The sequence below is a fragment of the Oncorhynchus clarkii genome, chromosome 12 (genome assembly GCF_045791955.1).
Source record: "Oncorhynchus clarkii lewisi isolate Uvic-CL-2024 chromosome 12, UVic_Ocla_1.0, whole genome shotgun sequence".
NCBI classification, from domain to species: Eukaryota; Metazoa; Chordata; class Actinopteri; order Salmoniformes; family Salmonidae; genus Oncorhynchus; species Oncorhynchus clarkii.
The window spans coordinates 27,860,089-27,869,042 of NC_092158.1; the positions used below are offsets into that span (position 1 = coordinate 27,860,089).

At 39.8% G+C, this 8,954-nt stretch overlaps 1 long non-coding RNA gene across 1 annotated transcript; it reads right to left on the bottom strand.

Moving 5' to 3' along the window:
* Positions 1–129: 129 nt before the first annotated feature.
* On the bottom strand, positions 130–2,346 carry LOC139421955 (uncharacterized). The gene is made up of 3 exons (XR_011635690.1): positions 2,243–2,346; positions 2,016–2,083; positions 130–1,691 (listed from the first exon to the last, which is right to left on the bottom strand). It is a non-coding gene; the product is annotated as an uncharacterized lncRNA (long non-coding RNA).
* Positions 2,347–8,954: the final 6,608 nt, after the last annotated feature.

An 8,954-nucleotide genomic window follows, 5' to 3' on the forward strand; every position in this document is an offset into this window, starting at 1 on the left:
TATTTACCAAATAAACTAAAGTAAAAAATAATCAAAAGTAACACAATAACATAACAATAACGAGGTTATATACAGGGGTACCGGTACCGAGTCAGTGTGTGGGTGTAAAGGTTAGTTGAGGTAATTTGTACATGTAGGTAGGGGTGAGGTGACTATGCATAGATAATAAACAGCGAGTAGCAGCAGTGTACAACACAAATGGCGGTGGGGGGTCAATGTAACAGTCCGGTGGCCATTTAATTAATTGTTCAGCAGTCTTATGGCTTGGGGGTAGAAGCTGATCCTTTTGGTACCGCTTGCTGTGTGGTAGAAGAGAAAACAGTCTATGACTTGGGTGACTGAAGTCTCTGACAATTTTATGGGCTTTCCTCTGACACCGCCTATTACATAGGTCCTGGATGGCAGGAAGCTTGGCTATTACCTTACTGAGTTTGGGTAATCCAAAAGATACATTACTGATTACAATTTTGGACAGGTAACTAGTAACTGTAACAGATTACATTTAGAAAGTAACCTACCCAATCCAGAGTATACCTTTACCTGACTGATTGAAGACTCCCTTCGAGGCCAACCAACAGGGTTGAATTAGTCTAATCTCAGAGGAAATCACAATGGGAAAGTTACTGTATGGAAATACATACAGTATAGTCATATTTTGTGGTTTTGGTACCATGTCGGTAAATTACAACGATATTCAGTGTTACTGATGACACATGACACTGATGGGTGATGACTATATCTTTTTTGACCGCCATTTCAATGCAGTATGTGAGTCACACACTGCTATCTAATCACAAGATAGCACAGACATCCGCTCTTATTCTAGCTCATATGGCTTTGTGAGCACAGGAAAGCATGTGGGACTGACAGATAAAGGGTGGTGTTTTATATAAGTATCCAAAGGCAGGTTATTGACCATAATAATAGGCCTTGTAAAAGCACAGAGTGCAAGATAAATAAGTGATATATCGTCCCTATATCTCCCTTAATTAGTTGAAAGCAATGTTTAGACTCTGCTTCATATTAGCACAAACTCTCCTTTAATTTCCTCTGTCATAACTGCTTGTGCTGAGAATTATAGAGCAATGTGCCACCACTCACTGTTCCTGTGCATCACCCAGTGATTACTTTACATTGGTAGTAGTGGGTCAGTCACCCTTACACATAATGCAGGCCTACATAAAGTGCATAGAAACCTGATGAAAAGTTATCTATATAAATGCAATCGTAATTCCATTTCTATTCATTCCTATTAATCTATACACATCGTCTATAAATATACTAGGGACCTCAATGTTTTATAACCCAGTACTTATTTAATGCAGTATTTAATACAGAGACACACACTTGTTACACAGTGTACTAAGTTCCATCATACAAACTTACACAAAATACATGAGACATTTGTGACAGTGCGTGATCAATTGCACATAATCACTCATAGTAGATAAACATAATAATTTTCACATAATCAAAATGTTTTGCCTCTGAAAAAGTCTTAACAGTGAAAGTCACTTGGAGGTTAATGAAGTGTTCTTCTTTGAAGTTAGTCTGATGGGAGATGCTCAGCAGACAAGTGACCCCTCACTTGGGGTATTTGACAAACTGACACCCTGTCATACTGAGTGTCCAACTCAGCTTGACAAATACACTAAGTGGGGGGCCTGCTCTCACAGTTGCAGACTATAAACCTGTAGTATGAACAGAAGAGACATTTGGGTAATGTTTAAACATGAATGTATTCCATGTCCAAACAATTAACTCCAGGTTATTTTTTATGTACTTTTTTGTTTTGGTGTACTTAACTGTACTTCAGTGAAACCAGTGGACCAACATGGACCAGCTCATTTCAACTGTTTGTTTAGGGTAGATATAAGACTTCCATTCATATCTTCATGAAACTACAATTATTATTTATTTAACTAGGCAAGTCAGTTAAATAACAAATTCTTATTGTCAATGACAGCCTAGGAACAGTGGGTTCCTTGTTCAGGGGCAGAATTACAGATTTTTACCTTGTCAGCTGAGGGATTTGATCCTGCAACCTTTCGGCAACCTTTCGGTTACTAGTCCACTAGGCTACCTGCCTCCCCAAGTCAAATAGAAACAATGACTGAAGAAGACCCATTACATTTAGAAAAAGCAATACATTATACTGTATTATATATTCCAAAATTGTGCAGATGTTTTATGTAAATTTAATGAATTAGAAATTAAACCATGAAATAATATAATGTTATACCTGAATGATTTGACCTCTAGTTGAAATGGTGGATGTTTAGTTGGTGCCCCAATGATTCCTTAGTTGAGTTCTCTCCTTTAACCAAACGGCGACAGGGACGCTGATGATACTGTGCATCTGACAACACGCCTGATCATTAATAAGCCTTAACATCACAAAGAGGAAGCTAAAATGAGGAAGACAACTGCAAGGCTAGTTAGCAGGAAATATCTGGAACCACAGTGACAACATGCCACGGTTGTGAAATGCTTCAGATGGCAGTTTGAAATTGAGCCACTTTGTCAAAACAGTTTCAGAGATCATGAAATACAATGTGGAAAAGGAATTAGCTTTTGATGAAAGTAAAAGCACATTATATCTTATTTGCGTTCAATAGTCCACAGCTACTGTGACAAACAATATATTACTTACAGTGCATTCAGAAAGTATTCAGACCCCTTTACTTTTTCCACATTTTGTTACGTTACAGCCTTATTCTCAAATGGATTTAATATTTTTTCCCCTCATCAATATACACACAATACCCCATAATGACAAAGTGAAAACAGGATTTTAGACATTTTTGCAAATGTAATAAAAAACAGAAAAATGTTATTTACATAAGTATTCATAAGTACCCTTTACTATGAAACTTGAAATTGAGCTCAGGTTCATCCTGTTTCCATTGATCATCCTTGAGATATATCTACAACTTGATTGGAGTCCACCTGTGGTAAACTCAATTGATTGGACATGATTTGGAAATGCACACACCTGTCTATAAGAGGTTCCACAGTTGACAATGCATGTCAGACCAAGCCATGAGGTCGAAGGAATTGTCCGCAGAGCTCCAAGACAGGATTTTGTCAAGGCACATTTTAGAATAAGGCTGAAATGTAACAAAATGTGGAAAAGTGAAGGGGTCTGGGGGTCTGAATACTTTTTGAATGCACTGTATTCTTTACCAGCCTGACAATCCTTGTTACTTGTCAATGCAATAACATTAGAGGGACTCGATAACCTTGTAATAGAGTGTGGGTTGTGTTTGTTTCAACATGTCTGCCATGTCATAGGTAATGTCATACAACACAATTGATGCATGTCACACAACACAAGCAATTTTCTTGGTACTTAAAGATATTGAACCATAGAAGTCCATGTTCTACAATAGCTACAGAATCACCCTGCGTATTATCATGGTTAAATTGTTTATCAATGGTACCGCAATTATACAACTGTCAAAATGAATGTGTAGTAGTAACGTGTAGTCATGTTTAGTTAGGTACAGCCTAGCAGCTTCTACTGTAGTATCTTTCAGTTGATTTCTAGCGTATATGATTCCCTTAATTGAGGCGAGTCTAAGAAATGTCGTCCATGATAACTGAAAATGAGTGCATGTCAGAGATAAATATATAAACTCACAGCTTTGTTTCACATGGTGTGTGAGTGTGAACATTCAGTTCACCTCTAAAAGAAAGAAAAAAAAACACTTCCTCAGATCATTCATTCACTTCTCTCTATTATTACACTGTGTGGTTGAAGGAAATTACAAGCCACTTAAGACACTGTTGAAACAAGAAATGTTTGACATATGAGTGTAAAAAGGCTCAGTAGAATAAGTAATATCTTCTTACAGCAAATAAGGTGTCATCTCCTGTAGGGTAGGCCTATCATGACCCTATGACCCATGTTCATAGCACTGGATCTTTTAAATGCTTTGATGGGTAACACTAGTATATTTGGGAGTGAGCAAGCTGCTCAAATATGCAGAACTGTAAAAGAAGAGGGGGTGGAAAGAGGGGGGAATAAAAAGGCCTTTGATTGAATGGTTAGAGAAGAAAGGTGCTCTTGCACTTGTGTGTTGACCCCAAACTGTGTGGTATTCATCTTGAAGCTAAAACCATTTCAATTCCGCGTGCACCTCTTTCGTCCTACAACAGTAGCTCTTCCTAGGCCTACACATATTTCTCAGCAAGCAAATCAGATCCTATTAACCCATGTCAAGTCACTATTCTTGGGGCTGAAATATATAGGCTAGCTCCGCTCGCTTGATCATTCATTTAAAGCAAAGCTACCTTGCTTAGCTGGCTATACCGTCTTCTAACTCCTTAGCTTTGCACATCTCTCTTTCAATGCTGTACTTTCTACACCTTACGAAATACACATGCCTATACCATGTGAAAATTATTAGAATGCATGCCAATCCATTGAGTTCCCATTGAGTTCACTATCTTAGAACAAAAAGACAATTTCTCTGCCAGATTCATTGATTGTTATTGTTCCCTCTAAAACACTGATCTATAAATCTGCTGCCTATACAGTGTGTATGATGTGTGTATCACTGCATTGTAATGTAATATTGTCTGTTGTTTCCTCTGCTCCTCCTTTTTTCACAGTTTTGAACTTTTTTTTTAAAGTACAAAATTCTGGCTTGAAATGTAAGCCCATTTTAAAAATGTGTTTTATTTTTTACCTTGATATAACTAGCCAAGTCAGTTGACGGCCTACCCGGGCCAGACCCGGACGACGCTGGGCCGATTGTGCGCCGCCCAGTGGGACTCCCAATCACGGCCGGATGTGATACAGCCTGGATTCGAAACAAGGGACTTTAGTGACACTTTGTTAAAGTGAAACTTTGCAAGGGCAGTGTGTGGTAACTTTGATTCATGTCTCTGCAAATGAAGATCATTCATCATGAGGTGTCACAGTATAAGCTGCTAAAAACACATATCTGTTATGTCAGTGCTGCCTTAGATAGCTTATTCACAAGGGGATGCCGTATTTATGATGAATACCAATTACTCTATAAACATTCAGAAAATGCATCACGTAAGATGGCACCGGAGAAGATGGCAGATGTTTTACATGCCCCCAGCCGATTGTGTTTTTTGTTTGCTTATTTGCATTGTTTGTAACTTATTTTTTAAACTTATTTTGTACATAATACACCGGCTCTGACGTTCGTCGGATGTGGCAGGGCTTGCAAACCAATACGGACTACAAGGGGAAGCACAGCCGAGAGCTGCCCAGTGACACAAGCCTACCAGACGAACTAAACGACTTCTATGCTCGCTTCGAGGCAAATAACACTGAAACATGCATAAGAGCACCAGCTGTTCCGAAAGACTGTGTGATCACGCTCTCCGCAGCCGATGTGAGTAAGACCTTTAAACAGATTAACATTCACAAGGCCGCAGGGCCAGGCGGATTGCCAGGACGTGTACTGCGAGCATGCTCTGACCAACTTGCAAGTGTCATCACTGACATCTTCAACATCTCCCTGTCCGAGTCTGTAATACCAATATGTTTCAAGCAGACCACCATAGTCCCTGTGCCCAAGACAACTAAGGTAACCTGCCTAAATGACTACCGACCCATAGCACTCACGTCTGTAGCCATGAAGTGCCTTGAAAGGCTGGTCAACACCATCATACCAGAAACCCTAGACCCACTCCAATTTGCATACCGCCCCAACAGATCCACAGATGATGCAATCTCCATTGCACTCCACACTGCCCTTTCCCACCTGGACAAAAGGAACACCTATTTGAGAATGCTATTCATTGACTACAGCTCAGCGTTCAACACCATAGTGCCCTCAAAGCTCATCAATAAGCTAAGGACCCTGGGACTAAACATGGATCCTTGACTTCCTGATGGACCGCCCCAGGTGGTGAGGGTAGGTAGCAACACATCCGCCACACTGATCCTCAACACAGGGGCCACCAGGGGTGCGTGCTCAGTCCCCTCCTGTACTCCCTGTTCACTCATGACTGCACGGCCAGGCACGACTCCAACACCATCTTTAAATTTGCAGATGACACAACAGTGGTAGGCCTGATCACCAACAACGACGAGACAGCCTATGGGGAGGAGGTTAGAGACCTGCACCATCGAGAGCATGGTTGAATCACTGCTTGGTATGGCAACTGCTCGGCCTCTGGCCACAAGGCACTACAGGGGGTAGTGTGAACGGCCCAGTACATCACTGGGGCCAAGCTTCCTGCCATCCAGGACCTCTATACAAGGTGGTGTCAGAGGAAGGGCCTAAAAATTGTCAAAGACTCCAGCCACACTAGTCATAGACTGTTCTCTCTGCTACTGCACAGCAAGCGGTACCGGAGCACCAAGTCTAGGTCCAAGAGGCTTCTAAACACAAGCCATAACACCCCTGAACATCTAGTCAAATTAGTGACGCCTTGTTAAAGTGAAACTTTGCAAGGGCAGTGTGTGGGAACTTTGATTCATGTCTCTGCAAATGAAGATCATTCATCATGAGGTGTCACAGTATAAACTGCTAAAAACACATATCTGTTATGTCAGTGCTGCCGAAGATAGCTTATTCACCCCCTCTTTACACCACTACTACTCTCTGTTGTCATCTATACGTAGTCACTTTAATAACTCTACCTACATGTACATACTACCTCAAATAACCGGTGCCCCCACAAATTGACTCTGTTTCTGTACCGCCCTGTATATAGTCTCGTTATTGTTATTTCACTGCTGCTCTTTAATTACTTGTTACTTTTATCTCTTATTCTTATCTGTATTTTTTTAACTGCATTGTTGGTTTGGGGCTCGTAAGTAAGCATTTCACTGTACACCTGTTGTATTCGGCGCATGTGACAAATAAAATTGGATTTGATTTGTGTGTACATGTTCTCAATTAGAAAATGTCCCAATTTTCATAAGAACAACTTAAAAATATATATATATTTAAAATCAAGCTGAAAATGCCATCCATGTGCATTACTACTAAATACAGGGAACATTTATATTATTACAATTGGGATCGTCTGATAAAAATAAATGTTTGTAGCAAACAGGGAGATGTAGTGACTCAGACTTGACATGTGAAATGAGCATGTAATTGTTGATACCTGACTTGTGTTATCTACAATATGATGGTGAATATTCAGGTAGTTCAAACCAGGGCAACCATATTGTGTGCTATTTATCTTTCAACACCTCAAGTTTTGGGTTCCTCCCTCATGTCACACGGGAAGTACCAAACCACTACCCCACTTTGCTGTGGTTGGAAGGGTTGGTTGCTTGGTTGCTTCAGAGATACAAGTGGTTGTTTTCCATTGTGTACTACATTAACAATTAACTTCCTATTACACTACTACTACATGTACTACTTTCAGGCCTCAGGGATCCTGGGTTTTTGCATTTTTCAAAATGTTCAAATATACATTATGTTGATTATTTTTTTTTTTTACAGGGACAGGGCACATTAATCAACGTTTCAGTAAAAGTGCCGGTTTTAGCCTGCCGGCTAATTTTCAACCGCAGTCCCTGGGACAGGATAGGATGTACCTATCCTTGACTTATTGCTAAACCCATGATGGATTTTTGTTATATGCAAATGTAAAGGTTTGTTTATGAAATGGTGGACACAATGTTTACGAATATTTTATGGATGCAGGACCAATCTTGGACTATTTTACTGTATCAAAATATGTTCTGTATGCAACCAACATCAATAGTCTTGGCTCCAAATTGACTCCATAAATTCAAATATGTATTATAAACAGTCTACATTGTACTAATGAGAGATGGTATGTTGAGGGAGATTTACAGTAATAACAACAACAGATGCACTGCTCCTACAAAACATGAGTAGTGACATTTTCATGGATTTACTTTCCATCCCCAGGTCCACAGCTTGGGATGGGGAGCTCCAGTCCCGGGAAGGGGGTGGTGTCACACATTTTACCCATCCCTAGCAAACACAGCTGATTGAACAGAACTAGGCCTTTATTACTACAGTATGAGTTGTCGTGTCTTTACTATCATTAACTGAAGAATTATAGTTTTTTTTATCAAAGATTCTCTGTAATTAAGTATTACACGATTAGACTGATTAATCATCAAATCAAATCAAATGTTATTTGTCACATACACATGGTTAGCAGATGTTAATGTGAGTGTAGCGAAATGCTTCTGCTTCTAGTTCCGACAATGCAGTAATAACGATGAGTAATCTAACCTAACAATTCCAAAACTACTACCTTATACACACAAGTGTAAAGGGATAAAGAATATGTACATAAAGATATATGAATGAGTGATGGTACAGAACGGCATAGGCAAGATGCAGTAGATGGTATCGAGTACAGTATATACATATGAGATGAGTAATGTAGGGTATGTAAACAAAGTGGCATAGTTTAAAGTGGCTAGTGATACATGTATTACATAAAGATGCAGTAGATGATATAGAGTACAGTATATGCATATACATATGAGATGAGTAATGTAGGGTATGTAAACATTATATTAAGTAGCATTGTTTAAAGTGGCTAGTGATATATTTTTACATCAATTTCCATCCATTTCCATTATTAAAGTGGCTTCCCTGATCAAGGCCCTTCTCCCCTGATTGCTCAGTTTCACCGGGCGGCCGCCTCTTGGAAGAGTCTTGGTGGTTCCAAACTTCTTCCATTTAAGAATGATGGAGGCCACTGTGTTCTTGGGGACCTTCAATGCTGCAGACATTTTTCAGTTCCCTTGCCCAGAACTGTGCCTCGATAAATTCTGTCTCAGAGCTCTATGGAGAATTTATTCGACCTCATGGCTTAGTTTTTGCTCTGACATGCACTGTCAACTGTGGGACGGTTAATGTCCAATCAATTGTATTTACAACAGGTGGACTCCAATCAAGTTGTAGAAACATCTCAAGGATGGTCAATGGAAACAGGATGCACCTGAGCTCAACTTCAAGTCT